At 39.8% G+C, this 25,395-nt stretch overlaps 1 long non-coding RNA gene across 3 annotated transcripts in view; it reads left to right on the plus strand.

The window, feature by feature from the left end:
• Window positions 1–1,289: 1,289 nt before the first annotated feature.
• The window catches only part of LOC117516708, a 50,908-nt gene continuing 26,802 nt past the window's right edge, over window positions 1,290–25,395 (plus strand). The window contains exons 1-6 of one of the 3 annotated variants that reach the window (XR_004562524.1): window positions 1,290–1,401; window positions 1,574–1,670; window positions 1,809–2,072; window positions 2,167–2,305; window positions 2,403–2,558; window positions 14,497–14,714. This is a non-coding gene — a long non-coding RNA (uncharacterized LOC117516708). The remainder of the gene's footprint in view (window positions 1,402–1,573; window positions 1,671–1,808; window positions 2,073–2,166; window positions 2,306–2,402; window positions 2,559–14,496; window positions 14,715–25,395) is intronic. The other 2 variants (XR_004562526.1, XR_004562525.1) reach the window with 2 other exon arrangements.

A 25,395-nucleotide genomic window follows, 5' to 3' on the forward strand; every position in this document is an offset into this window, starting at 1 on the left:
CGAGGGTTCAAGCATGTCTGATGTAATCACACGTGACTCAAATCCATATGGTTTTTGAAAAAAATAATAAGGATACTTTTCTAATAGACCTCGTATATATATATATATATATATATATATATATATATATATATATATATATATACTCTTTACAAACAGGACTATCATCAGGTGACTTGGTGTCTTGTTTAAGAGTTTTAATGAAAGCACTTGGACCCAGAGGCATACAACAGCTGCAGAAACGTGCGTACGCCAGCCAGGATTTTTGTGTGACGCACCGCACATTTCCACGGTCATTTCAGTTTTGACACATCTGAATGTTGGCTTTGAGACGGACGTTTTTGTGCGTACGCCGTGTACATGAGGCCCCTGGTGTCTTTCAGTGTCAACAAAAGGTTTCCAGAGCCTCCAGAATTTGTCCAGTTTATGACTGAGTGAACCCAGATCAGGTTCCCAAACCGGTTTTAAACGGAGATTAAAATCAAACCAGGATTTTTTTTTTAACAGTTCTTATTCTTTTACAACAGAGAACAAGCTAAAAAACAAAACAAAAACCTTAGATGTTCAAACACATTAATTTATTGTAAGAAAACAGCTATATTAAAACTGTTAAACAGTTTGTCACAGAAAGTTAGCATGTTGTTCGACAATAAAATGCTTTAAAATTGTTTATTAGTTCAGCAAAGCCACAATTTGGACCAAATTAAACATTTTTTGTTTGTGTTTCCTGAATTGTAAAAACTAACTGATAAGTGATGTTAGCTTAAAAAAAATTAGCTGCAAAAATGTACTTACCAGACTGGTTTACAGAGATAAATTTGTCTATTTCTTGGAGAAAAACAATTTCAGTCTGACTTCAAGCTTCTCTTCACTTCAACTAAGGTCTCCTGCAGCTTGTTGGTCCAAATATAAGCGTTGCTGTTGCTACGATACGACGCGATGACGTTGGAGGGACGCACGTTATTTTCGGAGGGGGAGTTGTGTTTTTTTTTTTTTTTTTTTTTTTTTTTTTAGAGCGACGCAGGAAAGGGAGGGTGTGGCAGAAGGAGCAGGGCCGTGCTGTGACGTCACACTGTTCTGTACTGTTCTGTTTAAACGCCATACACAAGTGCGCACACATATGTATGCACAAATGCTGTCGTTCCGCACACGCGCATCACGTACTGCGCTAGGGCACCAAGTTCCAGGGGGCACCCAAAAAAAAAAAAAAAAAAAAAAACAAGCTCGTGAAAAAGGCTTGTCTGGAAGCATATTTGTTCAGCGCTATGATTTCCGAGGTGCGCTTGAACGCCCCATCCCGTGAACTGCGCTGCTCCGTTGTTTCTGTTCGGAGCTGATGAAAGCAAACATGGAGTCGGACAACATTTATTTACAGTTTTCTATGCATTTTATGAACACCAAGTAAGTTTAATGCTTCTGTTGCACGTTTATAGTGCTTTGTCATGAGGATAATTTGTCGGTTGATGTGTGCTAACTTGAGCTAGTGACTTGACATTGAGCCACGTGACTAATTAGTCCGATGCTGTAGATAATGTGGAGTCAGACCCTATTTCTGTTTCATATCTGTTCATAGATTCCTGTGCATCCATGCTGTGCATTTATTCTGTTCATGAGGTTCTTAACTCCACTGATTATCACACTGTTTTCCTGCTCACGCAGACACACAGCAGGTATTATGTTCAGAGTTTATGTTCTCTGCTGTTGGAATCGTGAAAATAGGCAGAGTAGTTTATGTTTATTACTTTATTTGCTTGTTGTTTATTCACTATCATACTAATTGTATTCTTCATTTCTGTCTTTCTGTTTAGATGACAGACACACACACACACACCTGCATATTGATGACCTGCTGTTTGGAATAAAGCTGATAAAAGGATTATCTCCCTTACCAAAAATAGTATATAAAAAGTAAACTAGAAGTATACTTGTAACATACTTGCATATACTACTTTTTGGTAAGGGCTGGCTGGAATCTATCTGTAGTGTTCCCATCCTAAGACGAACCACTATTCCATACTTTAGAAGGCTTCTAGTAACGATGTGTCTAAAATTTGTGTGAAGCGTGTTAACAGGTATAAACAATACAAAAGTAATATAGATCAGTTGGTTGAGAAAAAGATGAATCTCCTCTGTGTTTCTCCCCCTGGTGCCCCCCCCACCTCCCAGTGGTCTGTGCAATTACGCCTCAATCTCAAGTTTGGTGAACACCTGTGTTTGGACGTGGCCTCGAAAAGACATCAAGAGTCAGGAGCAGAAAAGAGAAAGAAGATGAGACAGTGGGATGATGCTCGTGTGTCACTTGCAGGTAAGATAATGTTTTAAATAAAACATGTTAATTTTGTGTGCATGTCTATGTCTCAGTTATGCCAGAATCCCTGAATATTTTGTATTTCTGAATGCAGGGTCAGTGCTGAGATACGTACAAGGAGGAACTCAAGGCCAAGAGGAAGATTTAGATGATCAACCATCCACCAGCAGTTCAAGCCCACAACATCAACCACTAACCAGCTGGTCTGTAGATTCTGCAACAGCACTCAGCTGACCAACAACCATTTCAGGTACAGATACAACTCGGCACACAACCACCGCTTCTGAAGGCAGAGGGAGTCCTGTCACTGAGAGGCCTTCAGCACATGACACTGTAGAGACATATGTGCCCCCTCCAACTGTTCCAGCTCTATGGCCAGCTCACATTTTAGATGCTGATTGTGTGGAAATTGTGCAGAGAGGTCCTTATAAAGTCAGCTTTAAATGGTAAATGGACTGCATTTACACACCGCTTTTCCATCTGCATCAGACGCTCAAAGCACTTTACAATAATGCCTCACATTCACCCCAATGTGAGGCTGCTGCCATACAAGGTACTCACTACACACGGGGAGAAACCAGGGGATTAAGGACCTTGCCAAAGGGCCCTTAGTGATTTTCTGCTCAGGCTGGGATTTGAACCGAAGATCCTCTGGTCTCGAGCCCAACGCTTAACCACTAGACCATCACCTCCCCTCTGAGTTCATCTCTGCATGACAGTCAATCAATCAATTCAATCAATTTTTTTTTTATATAGCGCCAAATCACAACAAACAGTTGCCCCAAGGCGCTTTATATTGTAAGGCAAGGCCATACAATAATGATGTAAAACCCCAACGGTCAAAACGACCCCCTGTGAGCAAGCACTTGGCTACAGTGGGAAGGAAAAACTCCCTTTTAACAGGAAGAAACCTCCAGCAGAACCAGGCTCAGGGAGGGGCAGTCTTCTGCTGGGACTGGTTGGGGCTGAGGGAGAGAACCAGGAAAAAGACATGCTGTGGAGGGGAGCAGAGATCGATCACTAATGATTAAATGCAGAGTGGTGCATACAGAGCAAAAGAGAAAGAAACAGTGCATCATGGGAACCCCCCAGCAGTCTACGTCTATAGCAGCATAACTAAGGGATGGTTCAGGGTCACCTGATCCAGCCCTAACTATAAGCTTTAGCAAAAAGGAAAGTTTTAAGCCTAATCTTAAAAGTAGAGAGGGTGTCTGTCTCCCTGATCTGAATTGGGAGCTGGTTCCACAGGAGAGGAGCCTGAAAGCTGAAGGCTCTGCCTCCCATTCTACTCTTACAAACCCTAGGAACTACAAGTAAGCCTGCAGTCTGAGAGCGAAGCGCTCTATTGGGGTGATATGGTACTATGAGGTCCCTAAGATAAGATGGGACCTGATTATTCAAAACCTTATAAGTAAGAAGAAGAATTTTAAATTCTATTCTAGAATTAACAGGAAGCCAATGAAGAGAGGCCAATATGGGTGAGATATGCTCTCTCCTTCTAGTCCCCGTCAGCACTCTAGCTGCAGCATTTTGAATTAACTGAAGGCTTTTTAGGGAACTTTTAGGACAACCTGATAATAATGAATTACAATAGTCCAGCCTAGAGGAAATAAATGCATGAATTAGTTTTTCAGCATCACTCTGAGACAAGACCTTTCTGATTTTAGAGATATTGCGTAAATGCAAAAAAGCAGTCCTACATATTTGTTTAATATGCGCTTTGAATGACATATCCTGATCAAAAATCAGTCAGCTTCAAGAGGTATATCCCAATCTGTGGTTTGCTCTTCATATTGCACTTAAAGCCCCTTTCACACTGGGCCCACTTCGAGTTGCATCGTGTGGCGTCATGACGACGTGGATGCAACCTAGTGCAGAGATGATGTAGCTTAACGCCAGAACACTGTGACGGACAACAAAGCACGAAGCAAATCGAACGCCAAAAATGAAACCTATATAATTTTTTCTGCGTCGAGCACAGGACGCAGAACAGAAGTGGTTTCAACACAAGTCAGGGCAAAGCAACGGTACTCAACATGTCTGGAAGCCACACCCTCACAATACAACGTTACCCAATGCCAATTTATGATTCCTACTGTGCTCCATTGTTCTTGAAGTATAAATCATGCAGGATTGTTTTTATACCATGTACACAATGCAGTAAAAACTACACGCTCAAAGAGCACAGAAAACAATGCTGCTTGCAGCCTGACTGCTGCTGCAGTTCCTTGCTCTTCCCTCAAATTCTCTCATAATTGAGTTAAATAAAGGACAAAAAAGGACATAAGTCCTGCTCACAGACTGATTGCCAGAGACGGGACATGTCCACATCAAGTATAACTCCAGACATCTCCACATTTACTCACGGACGGTTAATTCAAGGACATGCGCACAGCTCGTGGTCAAAGAAAGATAAACTATAACAGAAATCAGAGTGCAGACCTGCAGCCCTGCACAAGAACAAATATAAACTAGAAGAGAAATCAGAGTGCACAGTTTGCCTCCTCTGTGTTCTCACCTCCTCTCTGCCCCCTGCTGTGTGCACCTGACGCAGACATTCCTGCATCGTCATGACGCCACATGAAGCAACTCGAAGCAGACTATTGTACTTGGCCCCACAAATCTTAGAAACATGGTGTCTAACCAGATCCTTACTCTGGATGGCATTACCCTGACCTCTAGTAATACTGTGAGAAATCTTGGAGTCATTTTTGATCAGGATATGTCATTCAAAGCGCATATTAAACAAATATGTAGGACTGCTTTTTTGCATTTACGCAATATCTCTAAAATCAGAAAGGTCTTGTCTCAGAGTGATGCTGAAAAACTAATTCATGCATTTATTTCCTCTAGGCTGGACTATTGTAATTCATTATTATCAGGTTGTCCTAAAAGTTCCCTAAAAAGCCTTCAGTTAATTCAAAATGCTGCAGCTAGAGTACTGACAGGGACTAGAAGGAGAGAGCATATCTCACCCATATTGGCCTCTCTTCATTGGCTTCCTGTTAATTCTAGAATAGAATTTAAAATTCTTCTTCTTACTTATAAGGTTTTGAATAATCAGGTCCCATCTTATCTTAGGGACCTCGTAGTACCATATCACCCAAATAGAGCGCTTCGCTCTCAGACTGCAGGCTTACTTGTAGTTCCTAGGGTTTGTAAGAGTAGAATGGGAGGCAGAGCCTTCAGCTTTCAGGCTCCTCTCCTCTGGAACCAGCTCCCAATTCAGATCAGGGAGACAGACACCCTCTCTACTTTTAAGATTAGGCTTAAAACTTTCCTTTTTGCTAAAGCTTATAGTTAGGGCTGGATCAGGTGACCCTGAACCATCCCTTAGTTATGCTGCTATAGACGTAGACTGCTGGGGGGTTCCCATGATGCACTGTTTCTTTCTCTTTTTGCTCTGTATGCACCACTCTGCATTTAATCATTAGTGATTGATCTCTGCTCCCCTCCACAGCATGTCTTTTTCCTGGTTCTCTCCCTCAGCCCCAACCAGTCCCAGCAGAAGACTGCCCCTCCCTGAGCCTGGTTCTGCTGGAGGTTTCTTCCTGTTAAAAGGGAGTTTTTCCTTCCCACTGTAGCCAAGTGCTTGCTCACAGGGGGTCGTTTTGACCGTTGGGGTTTTACATAATTATTGTATGGCCTTGCCTTACAATATAAAGCGCCTTGGGGCAACTGTTTGTTGTGATTTGGCGCGATATAAAAAAATTGATTGATTGATTGATTGATGTGAAAGGGGCTCAAGGCCCCCTGACAATTCACGCAGAAGCACGCACGTTGTCAATCACACCCGCTGCGTTCCCAGCTGTATGCTGTTTTTTTTTTTTGTTCTACCGCCTGCCACGCACTCTGCACTAGACGCTGTGTAGATAAAATAATTATTTTGCGTCAGATTAATTATTTTCTCTGCAAATTGGCCGTTGAAAATGGCTGTAATCACTTCCTGAATCACAGGACCGCTCCAGCTTCAGCCGTTTGCACACGTGTGCGCCTGACAAGCTGCGGAAAGCATTTTGAGCCGTCTAAAAAGGTAATTATTTGTCTTGTTTATGTTATCATGGCTTGGTAAAACAGATGTGTGTCCTTTCCTTCTTGTGTGCAGCTGTTAAAATATGTTTATAACAGATTTAACTTCTTGTTATAATCGTTCAGACGAGCTGCGCTCTGATCTGATCTGCTGACGTCACCACTCGCTCTGTTCACTTCTTTACTCCACTTGACGAGCTGCACATCGTGTTGACGATTAGATCGCACCATGTAGCATGACATTTATGTGTGAAAGATGTTTTGAACATTTCAAAATTCTCTGTGCGCAATAGCACGCGCCGGCGCCTGTCTCGCGTCCTGTCTGCACCCGTTAAAGACGAGGTTACTCTCCAGCATGACACAGGTTGTGCTAGTGCATGAGTCAAAGGCATGCTCGTGTCAGGGGGCCTTTACTCTCCCTGTCACAGTTGCCTCTGCTGAGCAAAGCTTTTCAAAGCTCAAACTTATTAAAACGTACCTGCGTTCATCAGTGGGACAGGAACGTTTAAGTGGTCTGGCTGTCATCAGCATCACTGGGGACGTGCCTCAGAAACTATCATATGATGACCTAATAGCTGATTTTGCAGCTCGGAAATGCAGGAGTGTGCCTCTGTAGGTTGTCTGACAACTGGTGATTGTGAAAATATATAACATAGTTCAACACAACAGCAGAATGGTCTCTGTATAGAGACAGTAAAGTTCCTCTCGAGTTAATTCTATTGTGTAGTTATTTGGACTTAATAAGTGCAAATTTCGGCAGCACGGTGGCTTAGTGGTTAGCACTGTTGCCTCACAGCGAGAAGGTCATGGGTTCAATTCCTGCCTGTGGCCTTTCTGTGTGGAGTTTACATGTTCTCCCTGTGTTTGCGTGGGTCTCCTCCGGGTGCTCTGGTTTCTTCCCACATCCAAAGAATGGGAGTCGTTTTGAAGGATTCTCAAAGCCTCAGCCTGAACCAGGTCCAAATTACAGAGGACAGATTTGGCAGCTGAACCAAAAATCACACAAACATGATCTAAGATGGATCTTATCATGGAGTGATAGATCATTGTCAAAGTATCTCTGTCACCACCTCAGTCATTCCCAGCCAGACTACGAATAATGTTCATCACTTTTTCACAACTTTTCCTATATGACCTTTCCATGTAAGCCTTTCATCCACCCACAGACCAAAGAACTTAAATATGTTAACTCTTTCTACAAGGCAATCGTACAGCAGAATATTTAATGTAGGTATTTTCCTTTTATTCCCAAAGATCATAAATTTACTTTTGGCGGAGGAAATTCTAAAACCCCACTCATTTGCCCACTGAACAACCTGATCCAGAGCCTTTTGCATTTGACAGAAAAGAACCTGCATATTTCTCCCCCTCTTCCAGAGAGCTCCATCATCAGCAAACAGACTTCCCAAAGTGAGTAGGCACTTACAAAAATATATCATTGATCATGATGTTGAAGAGGACAGGACTAATAACTGACCCTTGAGGAGTTCCATTAATGACATCAACAGTTTCAGAGAGGTCACCCCCAATTTTAACTTGAATAGTCTTATTAATAAGAAAATCCTTAATCCAGTAGAACATTCTACCTGTAACACCTGCATCATGAAGTTTAATTAGTTGTCCCTCCTTCCACAGTGAATCGTATGCCTTTTCAATGTCCAAAAACACAGCAGTCACACCTTCTTTATTACTAACAGCTTTCTTGACATCTTGATCCAGTACTGCAGTGGAGTCCAAAGTATTCCTACCAACTCTAAAACCATTTTGATAGGCCACCAAAAATCATTAGTTTCAAGAAAATAGACGAACCTTTTAGTCACAATTCTTTCCATTACTTTGCATTAAACAGCTGTTAAAGCAAAAGGCTGATAAGATGAAGGGCAAGAGGGGCAAGAGCATGTTTCCACACCTTAGGTCATGAACCTTTCTCCCAAACACAGTTGAACAGGGCCAGAACCTCCCCCAAAGCTACGTCATCTAAATGTTTAAGCAACTCATCACTAATTCTATCTTGACCAGGAGTGGAATTTGCTCCTGATTGAATTGCCTGCTTGAGCTCCTTCAATGAGGAAAAAGGCATTATAAAAAACAGTTTCTAAAGACACATGATTTAATTTCCACCCTTGAGCTTTCAAGATTTCTTCCCTCCTCATAAGACCATAATCCCCTACATACCTGCAGTTGTGAACCTCTTGAAAGACTTTGACAGACATATTTGCTTTTTCTAGGTTGTTTACTGCTTTCCTTTGCCCATCAGACAGAACTGCATTAATGACTATCTAGAAAATACCATTTGTTTGTATAAATGTTTGAACTGGTTAATATCTGGACATTGCTTAAGTTCCTCCGGTAAATTATTCCATTTTTTTTTTGGGCCACAAATGGAGACACAGAAGCACCTCCTAGTCATCCTAGCACCCGCAATTTTAAAATAAAACAAACCCCTTAAATTATACATTTCTTCTCTGTGTAAAATATTCTTGAATTCTGAAAGATAATTATTTATTTCTTGCTTTATGCATCAACCGAACAGTCTTAAATCATATGAAATCATTTTAATATCTTTGATTTAATAAACAACGGATTGGTATGATCCCGAAATTATGAATTATTCTTTATGCTCTTTTTTGAAGGATGAATAATGATTGTAATGTGGTTTTATAGTTATTACCCCAAACTTCAGCACAGTATGTCAAATAAAGTGCAATCAATTCTTCTTTGTCTTTCGGCTGTTCCCGTTAGCGGTCGCCACAGCAGATCAATCGTTTCCATCTCACCCTGTCCTCTGTATCTTCCTCTGTCACACCAACCACCTGCATGTCCTCTCTCAGCACATCCATGAACCTCCTCTTTGGTCTCCCTCTTCTCCTCCTGCCTGGTGGCTCCATCCTCAGCATCCTTCTCACTATATACCCTGGGTCCCTCCTCTGCACATGTCCAAACCATCTCAATCTCGCCTCTCTGACTTTGTCTCCAAACCGTCCCACCTGAGCTGTCCCTCTGATATGTTCATTCCTTATCTTGTCCATTCTTGTCACTCCCAAAGAGAATCTCAACATCTTCAGCTCTGCCACCTCCAGCTCTGCCTCCTGTCTTTTTGTTAGTGCCACTGTCTCTAAACCATACAACATAGTTGGTCTCACTACTGTCTTGTAGACTTTCCCCTTCACTCTTGCTGATATTCTTCGGTCACAAATCACTCCTGCCACCTTTCTCCACCCACTCCACCCTGCCTGCACTCTCTTCTTCACCTCTCTACCACACTCTCCATTACTTTGAACAGTTGACCCCAAATATTTAAACTCATCTACTTTCACCACTTCTACTCCTTGTACCTGCACTATTCCACTGGGCTCCCTCTCATTCACGCACATGTACTCAGTCTTGCTTCTACTGACTTTCATTCCCCTTCTCTCCAAAGCATATCTCCACTTCTCCAGACTAGACTCAACTTGCTCTCTACTCTCACTACAGATCACAATGTCATCTGCAAACATCATAGTCCATGGGGACTCCTGTCTGATCTCATCTGTCAACCTGTCCATCACCACTGCAAACAAGAAAGGACTCAGAGCTGATCCTTGGTGTAATCCCACCTCCACCTTGAATGAGTCTGTCATTCCGACTGCGCATCTCACCCCTGTCACACTATTCTTGTACATGTCCTGCACTACCCTAACATACTTCTCTGCCACTCCAGGCTTCCTCATACAATGCCACAACTCTTCTCTTGGCACCCTATCATAAGCTTTTTCTAAGTCCACAAACACACAATGTAACTCTTTCTGTCCTTCTCTGTACTTTTCCAACAGTATTCTCAGAGCAAACATTGCATCTGTAGTGCTCTTTCCCGGCATGAAACCATATTGCTGCTCACAGATCTTCACCTGTTTTCTAAGCCTAGCTTCTACTACTCTTTCCCATAACTTCATGCTGTGGCTGATCAGCTTTATGCCTCTGTAGTTACTGCAGCTCTGCACATCACCCTTGTTCTTGAAAATAGGAACCAGCGCACTTCGTCTCCACTCCTCAGGCATCCTCTCACTTTCCAAGATTTTATTAAACAATCTGGTTAGAAACTCTACTGCCATCTCTCCTAGACATTTCCATGCCTCCATTGGAATGTCATCTGGACCAACTGCCTTTCCACTCTCATCCTCTCTTCATAGCAGCCCTCACTTCTTCCTTGCTAATCTCTTTTACTTCCTGATTTACTCTCACCACATCATCCAGCCTTTTCTCTTGCTCATTTTCTTTATTCATCAACTCTTCAAAATATTCCCTCCACCTTCTCAGCACACACTCCTCACTTGTCAGCACATTACCATGTGCATCTTTTACCACCCTAACCTGCTGCACATCCTTTCCAGCTCTGTCCCTTTGTCTGGCCAATCGGTACAAGTCCTTTTCTCCTTCCTTACTATTCAACTTCTTGTACAGCTCGCAATATGTCTTTTCCTTTGCTTTTGCCACTTCTCTTCTCGCCTTACGCCGCATCTCCTTGTACTCCTGTCTACTTTCTTCATCTCTCCGACTATCCCAAAACTTTTTCGCCAACCTCTTTCTCCTTATGCTTTCCTGGACCTCTTCATTCCACCACCAAGTCTCCTTGTCTTCCTTCCACTGTCCAGATGTCATACCCAGTACTGCCCTAGCTGTCTCCCTCACCACATCTGCAGTACTTTTCCAGTTGTCCAAAATTGCTTCCCCTCCAACTAGTGCTTCTCTCACCTGCTCGCTAAATTTCACACAACAGTCTTCCTCCTTCAGCTTCCACCATCTGATCCTTTGTTGAGCTCTCACTCGCTTCTTCTTCTTTACCTCTAAAGTCAACCTACAAACAACCATCCTATGCTGTCTAGTGACACTCTCTCCTGCTACCACCTTACAGTTTGTGATTTCTTTTAGCTTGCATCTCCTATAAAGAATGTAGTCCACCTGTGTTCCACTTCCTCCAATCAATGCACAATACAAAGTATGTAGTGATTTCCCATCTAGAATATACTTTGCCTTATTAAATATTGCAGTACTTTTAGAAAATTTCTTTTGAATATGAGCATTCCAGTTAATTTTATCATCAATAATCACACCAAACAACTTATTTTCCTTGACATAATCTATATTTACCCCCAGTATATTTAACTGTATTTGTACATCCAGTTTATAATTTCCAAATAACATCATTTTAGTTTTTGACCAATTTAATGACAATTTGTTCATGTCAAACCAACTCTTCAGCTTTATCATTTCAACTCTCAAATCAAACAATAATTGCTGCAAAGTCTCTCCAGAACAAAATGGGTTTGTGTCATCAACAAATAGAACTGCTTTAAACACATTGGATACTTTACATAAATCATTAATATATAAAATAAATAATTTTGGTCCCAGCACAGAGCCCTGGGGAACCCCACAAACAATGTCCAGATATGTAGAACAGCAGTCCCCGATTTTAACAAACTGCCTCCGGTTTTGCAAATAACTTTTAATCCAGTTCAGAGCCACTCCTCTAATCCCATAAAGTTCCAACTTTTTAAATAATATGTTATGATTGATTGTGTCAAAAGCCTTTTTTAAGTCAACAAATAGACCTATTACTAATTCCATTAATTTTAAAAGGATTAATGTTAAATTGAGTTGGTCTGCTGTCATTCATGAGCACTAGCCTGCAATTATCTAACAACTCTTCCACCACAGCACCATTCCCATCCCTTACCTGACTTCCCCACAGAGGATCATGGGCATTAAAGTCTCCTACCCAGATAACAGGGACAGTAATCTTATTTAGTAACTCCTCAAGTTCAGCCAGGACAGAAGTTTTACAAGGATTATAAAAATTAACTAAACTTAGTTTTCCCTGATGACTCCACACTTCAACTGCTTGACACTCGAGAGAAAGTTCAAGCTGAGAGACTTTATACTGGATCCCTAATTTAACAGAAGCTGCAGAGCCACCACCTGATTGATCAGAACTATCTACTTGCACAGACATATGTATCCTGGGACAACAAAATCCAGGTGAGGCTTTAACCATGTTTCCTGAACACATAAAAAATCAGGCTTAACTTCAAAGTCACGGATTAATTTCTTACATTCCTGTCCGTTAGCTACAAGGCTCCTGGAGATAGGAAGACACTGGAGGTGGCAAAACATCACACGGAAATTAAACATCATCAATATCATCGACGCAGCTTCTCGCACACTCTGATGACCAAAAAACACTTTACCGACAACAACGAAACCTAGCTTAAACCTCCGACTCCGTCCAGCTGCGCCACCAACTGTTAGGGAGTGGAACATTGAGTCTGTCGTATGTTTTCTAATGAGGATATCAGGGAAAGGCAGGAAAAAAGTGGAGAAAATGACACTGTGCTATATTCTGTTGAATAAACCTGTTCTCTTTGAATATGTCAGTACATCAAATCAAATCAATTTTATTTATATAGCGCCAAATCACAACAAACAGTTGCCCCAAGGCGCTTTATATTGTAAGGCAAAGCCATACAATAATTACGGAAAAACCCCAACGGTCAAAACGACCCCCTGTGAGCAAGCACTTGGCGACAGTGGGAAGGAAAAACTCCCTTTTAACAGGAAGAAACCTCCAGCAGAACCAGGCTCAGGGAGGGGCAGTCTTCTGCTGGGACTGGTTGGGGCTGAGGGAGAGAACCAGGAAAAAGACATGCTGTGGAGGGGAGCAGAGATCAATCACTAATGATTAAATGCAGAGTGGTGCATACAGAGCAAAAAGAGAAAGAAACACTCAGTGCATCATGGGAACCCCCCAGCAGTCTAAGTCTATAGCAGCATAACTAAGTGATGGTTCAGGGTCACCTGATCCAGCCCTAACTATAAGCTTTAGCAAAAAGGAACGTTTTAAGCCTAATCTTAAAAGTAGAGAGGGTGTCTGTCTCCCTGATCTGAATTGGGAGCTGGTTCCACAGGAGAGGAGCCTGAAAGCTGAAGGCTCTGCCTCCCATTCTACTCTTACAAACCCTAGGAACTACAAGTAAGCCTGCAGTCTGAGAGCGAAGCGCTCTATTGGGGTGATATGGTACTATGAGGTCCCTAAGATAAGATGGGACCTGATTATTCAAAACCTTATAAGTAAGAAGAAGAATTTGAAATTCTATTCTAGAATTAACAGGAAGCCAATGAAGAGAGGCCAATATGCTTCTGTTCTGCTGCATCTCAAACGCTGACCGCTTTCATCTTTTCCAGTGATGTTGAGTGTTTGATTTAAACCTGTGTGACCTGTATGTAGTCTTGTGATTACTTCTTCCCTGTGACTCCATCTCTCCTATCTCCTTGATGCACCCTCTCCCTGAATTTGATGTAAAAATTGACCCTCAGATTCTCTGTCCCACTGCTTTTTTCATGTGTTGTTCATTCATTCATTTCTGGACTTCAGATTTACTAAGTGGTGTGTTGATCTGTATTTCTGATTTCAGAGCTGCTTTTGCCAGTTGATCGAGTACATTCAGTTTCAGAATGAGATGAAATCCACGTGAGACATCCTGAAATATTCTGTAGTTGTAGATTAAATAAGCTTTGAAGAGTCTCATCGATCAGATCTGGCCTGCAAATATATTTTCCATTTGAAATGCTGATTACTGCTGCCATTGCTGTCTAGTTAAAATACTTGTCGTTAGTGATTAAAATTGTTAAACAAGACCAACGATTTTTTTATTTATTTTGCGCTTTAAATAACAGAGCCGCTGCTCACAGATGATAATGACTGTGCCGCTCAGTCTCACACACACACAGAGATGTGCACACACACCACAGACCTCATGAATGAAACTCGCTCAATAAAGGATAATTGTGTAAAAATGTAATATATATATATATAGTAATGGTTTTAGGAGCAGTGCTGTGCTGAACACAGCAGCAGCTGCAGGACGTCTCAACAGCACAACTGGAACAGATCAGATCCGTGTAACTTTCAACACCAATATTTGGGAATATGTGGGTGTCAGAGTCAGTTTAATACTTTCCTGACATAATTTAATGTTAATTAATTTTACTGGCTTGATATCCAGGTCAGAATGGCATTTTAACACGTATTTTGCGAGCATTTTTCTGAGTGTGTTCAGTCGTGAAACCCCATTGAAAATGCATTAACAACCGGGAACTTTGTCACTATTTTGCCCAATTAGGTGGTGTTGTGTTGCTGTCCTTGAAGGGACGTTCGTGTTTAGGAGTGTGGACTCTTCTTTGATTGGACCAAATCTGCAGCCCCCCAGCATCAGCCGGCTCACAACAACAATCCCCACTGCTTCTGTGTCTATGAACCCCTCCCCCTTGACAACACGCTCCAATACGCAACCCCCCCCAACCATTTCCGGGCTCCAGTCTGTCCTTCACATCAGTTCAGGTGAGAAATCAGCTAAAAAGGATCAAAGTGCAGAAAGCTGCGGGTCCTGATGGCATCACCTCCAGACTCCTCAGGTCCTGTGCAGACCAGCTGTGCCGGACGGTCAAACATCAGTTTCAGTTGAGTTTATTTTATTTGTACAGAGCCAAATCTCCATCAGAGCTGCCTCAAGACGCTTCCCATGATAATATCTACAATAATACAGTAGTGTTCAGAATAATAGTAGTGCTATGTGACTAAAAAGATTAATCCAGGTTTTGAGTATATTTCTTATTGTTACATGGGAAACAAGGTACCAGTAGATTCAGTAGATTCTCACAAATCCAACAAGACCAAGCATTCATGATATGCACACTCTTAAGGCTATGAAATTGAGCTGTTAGTAAAAAAAAAAGTGGAAAAGGGGGTGTTCACAATAATAGTAGGATCTGCTGTTGACACTACAAACTCAAAACTATTATGTTCAAACTGCTTTTTTAGCAATCCTGTGAATCACTAAACTAGTATTTAGTTGTATAACCACAGTTTTTCATGATTTCTTCACATCTGCGAGGCATTAATTTTGTTGGTTTGGAACTAAGATTTTGCTCGTTTACTAGTGTGATTGGGGTCATTGTCTTGTTGAAACACCCACTTCAAGGGCATGTCCTCTTCAGCATAAGGCAACATGACCTCTTCAAGTATTTTGACATATCCAAACTGATCCATGATACCTGGTATGCGATATATAGGCCCAACACCATAGTAGGAGAAACATGCCCATATCATGATGCTTGCACCACCATGCTTCACTGTCTTCACTGTGAACTGTGGCTTGAATTCAGAGTTTGGGGGTCGTCTCACAAACTGTTTGTGTCCCTTGGACCCAAAAAGAACAATTTTACTCTCATCAGTCCACAAAATATTCCTCCATTTCTCTTTAGGCCAGTTGATGTGTTCTTTGGCAAATTGTAACCTCTTCTGCACGTCTTTTATTTAACAGAGGGACTTTGCGGGGGATTCTTGCAAATAAATTAGCTTCACACAGGCGTCTTCTAACTGTCACAGCACTTACAGGTAACTCCAGACTGTCTTTGATCATCCTGGAGCTGATTGTGTGAGCCTTTGCCATTCTGGTTATTCTTCTATCCGTTTTGATGGTTGTTTTTTGTTTTCTTCCACACGTCTCTGTTTTTTTTGTCCATTTTAAAGCATTGGAGATCATTGTAGATGAACAGCCTATAATTTTTTTGCACCTGCGTATAAGTTTTCCCCTCTCCAATCAACTTTTTAATCAAACTATGCTGTTCTTCTGAACAATATCTTTAATGTTCCATTTTCCTCAGGCTTTCAAAGAGAAAACCATGTTCAACAGGTGCTGGCTTCATCCTTACATATGGGACACCTGATTCACACCTGTTTGTTCCAGAAAAAATTGACGAACTCACTGACTATATGCCACACTACTGTTACTGTGAACACCCCCTTTTCTACTTTTTTTTTACTAATAGCCCAATTTCATAGCCTTAAGAGTGTGCATATCATGAATGATTGGTCTTGTTGGATTTGTGAGAATCTATTGAATCTACTAAGTACCTTGTTTCCCATGTAACAATAAGAAATATACTCAAAACCTGGATTAATCTTTTTAGTCACATAGCACTACTATTATTCTGAACACTGCTGTATATTAAATTTGATGGGTGTCTTGTGTGACATTGTCACACAGCAACATTAAAACAGTGTAGATTAGTGTACAATGTTTTCTGTTCATAATTTATTCTATCAGGTGTCGGTGTCATTAAACATATTTAGTATTCATGTTTATTATAAATATTTGAACATGCGGTCCAAAATTCAATGACATATTTGAACATTTTTTAAAAAGTAATGCAATAGTTACTTTCCCAAGTAACTAATGACTTTTATTATGGTGTAACTCAGTTACTTTTTGGGAGAAGTAATGAGTAAGTATAACTCATTACTTTTTTAAAGTAACATGTCAAACATTGGTCAGCTGTGTCAATTTTAACCTCTGCTTTGCTAAACTTTATTTCTGTGTTAATTTCTGATCATTTCAATGAGTTTCTTTCCATCAAGTCCGCCTTTTCCTTCTCTTCAACCTCCACATGTGCTGGAACCCAAAGAGGGAGAGAGAAGAAAATTACTGGTTTTATTTAAGGAACAAGTTTTACACAGGGGAGTTTAATATACAGAGATACAGATTTTTTTTTTTTTATTGTCATTGTAACAAGTACAACAAAAGGTGAGGTGCAGCCTTTCAGTGCAAATGTAAACCGCACGCAGACTTAAAAGGTCTTGTGAAGAAAACAAATAAACATAAAATTTAACAGAATGAAAAAGGTATGTCCAAAGCACAAAAAATATATATATAAGTTCGTAGTAGCAAAAAAAGAGATTACATATAAAAAAAAAGACAAACGTATGTACAAAACTGTATATTTCAGTGGTAGTGGATATTGCACATTAAGAAATATTGCGTTCATTTCAGGTGTGTCATGTGACCTGACTATTTGCTTCCAGTGGCAACAGAGGAACAGAAACACAGAATACACAATATTTTATTAGAATATCTTTGAATTCCAGGATTGATGGAGATAATATATATATATATTTTTACCTCTACCAATGACGTTGGAAGAAGTTATGTTATTGTCCCTGTTTGTTAGTCTTGTCGAAGTAATTCAACAAGACTCTGTTGGTCTATCTGTTCGTTTGTTTGTTTATATGTTTGTTTGTCTGTCTGTTCACTTTAAATTTGGGTTATTTTTCATCTGATTGACTTGAAATTTTGTCAGAACATGTAGATTGCCTGTGTGTATAAGCCTATGATTTTTGAAGTGGTTCCAATAATATTTACCACTGATAACTGTGTCAAACTTCACAAATTTTGGGAACATTTAAATGAAAACCCCGGAATTACCGCTTTGTGTTATCAGATGGCACCGCCTGGTGGCAAAAACCAGAAGTACACGCAGATGGGCTGTGATCTAAAGCCGTTCTCTTTGCTTCGTCACACTCAGGGATCTGTGTGAAACTTCAGACAACAAGCAACAGGCTTCCCTTCAAGTAAAATACTTGTGAAGTTTGTCTGGTTTGGTGGTGAAACAGCAGGAAACAGCAAAATACTTGTAACTACAGTATTAAGAAAAAAGTGGAGAAGCTTTTTTTCAGCACTGGAAAAACTTCTAAAATAAATATGACGGCACAGAAAGGAGTGAAAAAGGAAAAGTGTCCATCACACCCTTTGTGGTGTCAGCAGCTATAGTCAGGCTGCGAGAAGGTTCGCATCCCACAGAGGGGCTCTGATCTAAAGCGATTCTCTTTGTGAAACCTAACACAATCTTCTAGAGCAAAAACAAGCAGCATTTTCTTAATTGTCACCGTTTTTATCACGAGACAATTTTCAGTGTGTTGTTTATGCAGAAAAGGACTGATGACAACACACAGCTTTGTTTCTGCCCCCTGACACCATCAGCCAATCACAGACGGGGACTCACATAGTTTAATTTACATGCAGTGTCACTGCACGCATTTACAGATCTAACAGGAGTGTAAAAAAAAATCGTGTTTCCGAACACAGTCAATCGTGTGGCCCAATTTTCACAGACACACACCCACAATTTTTTTTTTTTTTAACACATTTGTGGATCTGTTTACACACATACACACATTGTTTTACAATAATGGCCCCATATGCAAATCAATCCACTCTAAAAACCTTAATTGTGCTCTACTTAACTGTGTCTGGTGAAACATTTTTACACGTATAAATATTGAGTAAATTAAGCAGCTGTTAAATTATTTAAATATACTTGATAGTAAGACCCTTCGGCTGCTCCCTTGGTTGCACTCGAGGTCGCCACAGCAAATCCGAGGTGGATCTGCATGTTGAATTGTCACAGGTTTTACACCGTATGCCCTTCCTGACGCAACTCCACATTACATGGAGAAATGTGGCAGGGGTGGGATTTGAACCCAGAATTAACCACTTACTTGATGATGTTGTTAAATCAAAGTAAAAAATGATCAGTATAAGTAGTCCTTTCCAAATATTCTGAATGAAATTTACTAAATTTACTAAGGATATTACAAAAATATAATTTGTTAGCCAAATGCTAATTTATTTCAATGAAATAATCTTAAATAATTAATGAAAAGTTAAGGTAAAATTAAATGTTAAACTTTGAGGCATTTCATTTGTATATCCAACTCAATCAATAAACTGAATGTGTTTCAGGGATTTTGTTGAGGCAGTACAGCTGTTTCTTACTGTGACATATAAAAAGACACTGAATGACTTTTTAAAATGTGTGAAAACTGAAAGTAAAATAGCTAAAACACCAAACACACCTTTCGATAAGACTTTCCCTTCTTTTCTCTCAGCCACCGAATTTGAAATATTTGCTCCATGGTACGATGGCTGGGAAGTGCAAATCAATCAGTCGTGAAAACGGAAAGTAAAACAGCGAAAAGATGTTTCGACAAGACTGGTCAGTGTTCCACTGACTTTTCATTAGTCTTGTAATTCGACAAGACTATGTTGGTGTGTCTGTTTGTTTGTTTGTTCACGTTAAATTTGGAGCATTTTTCATCTGATTGACTTGAAATTTGGTCAGAACATGTAGACTGTGTGTATAAGCCTAAGACTTTTGGAGTGATTCCAGTAATATTTACCACTGATACAACCCCTGGCAATAATTATGGAATCACCGGCCTTGGAGGATGTTCATTCAGTTGTTTAATTTTGTAGAAAAAAAGCAGATCACAGACATGACACAAAACTAAAGTCATTTCAAATGGCAACTTTCTGGCTTTAAGAAACACTATAAGAAATCAGAAAAAAATTGTGGCAGTCAGTAACAGTTACTTTTTTTAGACCAAGCAGAGGGAAAAAATATGGAATCAGTCAATTCTGAGGAATAAATTATGGAATCACCCTGTAAATTTTCATCCCCAAAACTAACACCTGCATCAGATCTGCTCGTTAGTCTGCATCTAAAAAGGAGTCATCACACCTTGGAGAGCTGTTGCACCAAGTGGACTGACATGAATCATGGCTCCAACACGAGAGATGTAAATTGAAACAAAGGAGAGGATTATCAAACTCTTAAATGAGGGTAAATCATCACGCAATGTTGCAAAAGATGTTGGTTGTTCACAGTCAGCTGTGTCTAAACTCTAGACCAAATACAAACAACATGGGAAGGTTGTTAAAGGCAAACATACTGGTAGACCAAGGAAGACATCAAAGCATCAAGACAGAAAACTTAAAGCAGTATGTCTCAAAAATCAAAAATGCACAACAAAACAAATGAGGAACGAATGGGTGGAAACTGGAGTCAACGTCTGTGACCGAACTGTAAGAAACAGCCTAAAGGAAATGGGATTTACATACAGAAAAGCTAAACGAAAGCCATCATTAACACCTAAACAGAAAAAAACAAGGTTACAATGGGCTAAGGAAAAGCAGTCGTGGACTGTGGATGACTGGATGAAAGTCATATTCAGTGATGAATCTTGAATCTGCATTGGGCAAGGTGATGATACTGGAACTTTTGTTTGGTGCCGTTCCAATGAGATTTATAAAGATGACTGCCTGAAGAGAACATGTAAATTTCCACCGTCATTGATGATATGGGGCTGCATGTCAGGTAAAGGCACTGGGGAGATGGCTGTCATTACATCATCAATAAATGCACAAGTTTACGTTGATATTTTGGACACTTTTCTTATCCCATCAATTGAAAGGATGTTTGGGGATGATATAATTTTTCAAGATGATAATGCATCTTGCCATAGAGCAAAAACTGTGAAAACATTCCTTGCAAAAAGACACATAGGGTCAATGTCATGGCCTGCAAATAGTCTGGATCTTAATACAATTCAAAATCTTTGGTGGACGTTGAAGAAAATGGTCCATGACAAGACTCCACACTGCAAAGCTGATCTGGCAACAGCAATCAGAGAAAGTTGGAGCCAGATTGATGAAGAGTACTGTTTGTCACTCATTAAGTCCATGCCTCAGAGACTGCAAGCTGTTATAAAAGCCAGAGGTGGTGCAACAAAATACTAGTGATGTGTTGGAGCGTTCTTTTGTTTTTCATGATTACATAATTTTTTCCTCAGAATTGAGTGATTCCATATTTTTTTTCCCTCTGCTTGGTCTAAAAAAGTAACTGTTACTGACTGCCACAATTTTTTTTTTCCTGATTTCTTATAGTGTTTCTTAAAGCCAGAAAGTTGCCATTTGAAATGACTTTAGTTTTGTGTCATGTCTGTGATCTGCTTTTTTTCTACAAAATTAAACTGAATGAACATCCTCCGAGGCCGGTGATTCCATAATTTTTGCCAGGGGTTGTAATTGGGTCAAACTTCACAAATTTGGGATCATTTAAGCAAAAAGCCACCTTGTGGCAACAACCGGTATTACAGCCGTACTTTAATAATGGTCTCAAAACTACCTGCTTCATTTAATGACCGTGTCAAAGGTTTGTGTGAAAAAACTTAACGCCTGCTTTAAATAAACACCAGACATTATGTGGACTAAAAACATTACGTTTTGGAACTCTTTGCCGCTTGTGGCCACGCAATGACGTCAACGTGCGCGTGACCCTTCTAAAGTCGTCTGTCGTGTTTTGCAGCAATCTGCTGTTGTAATATTTTGCCTCCAATCCGATACGGTATGTGCTATTTCCTCCATAATGTATGGCTCATTTGAGTATTGTTCAGATTTGCAGAGTTTCCTGCCAAACGTATTTGATCTGTGATCGAAGTGTAATCAGTCTGCACACTTCAGAAACTTAGAAAATATGACGGGACGGAAAGGACTGAAAAAAGTTCAGATGTGTATCACAGCCTTTGTGGTGTAGTTGAGCAGGTGTCTGGCTGCAGGAGGGGTCGCAGCCCGTGGAGCAGCTGTGATCTAAAGCGGTTCTGTTTGGCTTCTGTTCAAAATACTTATGAAGTTTGTCTGCTTTCGTCCTTTGCTGTGTTTTTTTTCACTGTAATTGATGGCGCAGTTAAATGCGCTGTCATGTGTCAGACATGCTGTGGCGTAAAAAAAAATGCAGTTTAGATGCACAAAAACGTATCAAATACACGAGTCTGCACATCACAACATGCGTAAAACCTGCATTAATTCCCTCTGTGACTTGCACACATTGTGTTGTGCTGTTTTCCACATGAGGCATTTTAGTGTTTGATAAACTCTTTTTATCACATCATCAAATACATACAAAGTTGATACATAGATATACATTTGAAGAGATTTATTATGTGAACACTTGTTGATTTCTTTTACACAAATTGTTACAAATGCACACATTGAGACATGTGTGCTCCAACATTATGATATGAAATTTGTATCCAACAATATGATGAGCTGCTCAAACTAATGATAGTCATGGAACAACATGGATACAACTTTTAAGGATTTAAAACTGGATTGGGACATGAATCAGTTGTGGAAACTGAAAGTAAAAGAGCAAAAAGACCTTTGACAAGACTGGTCAGTGAATCACTGACTTTTCATTTATATGTTTGTCTGTTTGTTAGTTTGTTCACCTTCAATTTGGAGCATTTTTCATCTGGTTGACTTGAAATTTGGTCAGAACATGTAAACTGCCTGGGTGTATAAGCCTCTGATTTTTGGAGTGGTTCCAATAATACAGTAGACACCTCCAGGTGTATTGCTGTCAGTACTACGCTGATTTACCCAACTCTTTAGATGGAGATTTGTGCAATAAATAAAGAATACAACAGCGGCCACAACTAAATCTGTTTAAATGCTTTCACCATGTGTGATGATGTTTAAATGCTTCCACCAGGTGTGATGATGTTTCAGTGCTTCCACCATGTATGGGCAAAAGCTTCAGAGTGGACAAAAGCCCTCTTCTGTCTGGTTAACATCAACAGGACAACGATGGTGATAAATAAAATGACAAAGTGACAAAGTTTTTTTATGCGGCACACAAAATATTCAAATAGAAAAAAATGAACAATTCCACAAACACAGACAAAACTAGTGAGTCCGAAAGGGTGTGGGCTGAAGCAAAGCTTATTAGTACCCACCCCTGCTAGTACAAGTCCAACAATTCTAATCAGTCATATTTACATAAATACAAATTCACTACTACATGTCGACACACAGACATACACATCAATATACTATTCACTTATAATTATATTTATATAGTACCAGATCACAAGAAAGTCGAATCAAGGCACTTTACGCCAGTAAGGACTAACCTTACCAACCCCCAGAGCAAGCACTAGGCAACTGTGGTGAGGAAAAACTCCCTATAAGGAAGAAACCTCAAGCAGACCAGGCTCTTGGGGGTGACCCTCTGCTTGGGCTGTGCCATATATACCTATATACATACGTATATACTTTACAAACATAAATATATACATACATATACACAGTCACTTATATACATATACATATACACCTACCCATATCTATATATCTACATACGCATATACATCAATCAATCAACTTTTTTTTTATATAGCGCCAGATCACAACAGACAGTTGCCCCAAGGCGCTCTATATTGTAAGGCAAGGCCATACAATAATTATGAAAAACCCCAACGGTCAAAACGACCCCCTGTGAGCAAGCACTTGGCTACAGTGGGAAGGAAAAACCCCTTTAACAGGAAGAAACCTCCAGCAGAACCAGGCTCAGGGAGGGGCAGTCTTCTGCTGAGACTGGTTGGGGCTGAGGGAGAGAACCAGGAAAAAGACATGCTGTGGAGGGGGGCAGAGATCGATCACTAATGATTAAATGCAGAGTGATGCATACAAAGCAAAAAGAGAAAGAAACAGTGCATCATGGGAACCCCCCCACAGTCTACGTCTAAAGCAGCATAACCAAGGGATGGTTATGCTGGAACATATACATACCCACACATTCAAATATACAATAAGTCCCACTTATAAATTGAACATTCCATATAAATCAAATTATATTTGCCTCTTTATGATACTTAGACATGATGTTCTTTTTGAGTAGTTTCTTAAATCTTACTAAGGTACTACTCATTCTAACCTCTGTTGAACATTTGTTCCATTTCCTCACCCCAACCACAGACACACAAAAACCTTTTACATTTGTTCTTACTGGTGGTTTCATAAAAATTGCACAACCTCTTAAACTATATCTGGATTCCCTCAATCGGAACAGACTCTCGACATGTCTCGGTAAGGCTTGGTTTTTCGCTCGAAATAAAGTTTGAATTGTAATGTAATCGACCAAATCTATGAATTTTAATAAATTTAAAGACACAAATAGAGAATGAGTTAGTTCACAATATTGTTTATTGCAGATGATTCTTATGGCTCGTTTTTGCAAAAAGAATATTGGATTGGTATTTGATTTTGTAAGTGTTTCCCCATGACTCAACACAATATGTCATATATGGTACCATCAGAGAATGATATAAAGTAAGTAACCCTTCTTGCGGCAGTAGGTCTTTGGCTTTATACAAAATGGCTATAGTTTTTGACAATTTTGATTTCACATAATTTATATGTGGTTTCCAGCTAAGTTTATTATCAATTATAACACCTAAAAATTTATTCTCTGTTACTAACTCAATTTCCTTATTGTTTATAGTTAAAATTTTTACATTTGGGTGCCTGTTTATTTCCAAATATAATACATTTAGTTTTCCCAAGGTTGAGTAACAACTTATTAGCGTCAAACCAAACCTTAAATTTTTCCAGTTCTTTCTCCACTATGTCCAGAAGCTGTTCAAGATTTTCACCGCTACAGAACACAGTTGTATCATCCGCAAAAAGGACACATCTCAGTGAACTCGACACCCAACTTATATCATTTATATAGATTATAAACAACAAAGGACCCAGCACTGAGCCCTGCGGCATCCCACATGTGACATCCCTGAGTTCAGAATTTGTATTATTGAATTGAACATACTGAAATCTGCCTTGTAAATAACTAGCTATCCATTCATATGCCAGACCTCTGATTCCATATTTCTGCAGTTTAATTAATAGTATTCCATGGTTGTGTCAAACGCTTTCTGTAAATCAAAAAAACAAACAAACACCTATTGTGTATTGTTTGTTGTCAATTGCAGTTGCTATACTTTCCACAAAGTCCATCAAAGCATGTGATGTAGTTCGAGACCTTCTGAATCCATATTGTTCTTCACAAATGATGTTATGCTTCAGTAAATAATCATTTAATCTTTTAGCAAATATTTTTTCCAAAATTTTGGAAAATTGTGGCAGGAGTGATATAGGTCTATAATTAGAAAATGTGTGTTTGTCACCAGTTTTAAACAGAGGAATTACTTTGGCTATTTTCATTTGAGAAGGAAATTTACCAGTACTTAGTGACATATTGCAAATATACAATCAATAACTTTTTTTGATAAAGCCATATCCAAATTATTAAAATCAGTCGATTTCTTACTTTTTGAACCATGAACCAGATCAAGTATTTCCCTTTCATGAGTACCACCAATGAACATTGAAACAGATTTGTTAAACGTTGAATTATTTACCCAGAAGTTATTAGTTGATGAGTCAATTTTACTGGCAAGATTTTTACCCACATTAACGAAGTATTCATTAAAGTGTTCAGCAATAGACTCGTCGTTATCAATCGTGATGTAGTTGTTACTCTGAAAAAATGAAGGATAATCTCTA

The sequence above is a fragment of the Thalassophryne amazonica genome, chromosome 9, assembly GCF_902500255.1.
Source record: "Thalassophryne amazonica chromosome 9, fThaAma1.1, whole genome shotgun sequence".
Taxonomy (NCBI): Eukaryota; Metazoa; Chordata; class Actinopteri; order Batrachoidiformes; family Batrachoididae; genus Thalassophryne; species Thalassophryne amazonica.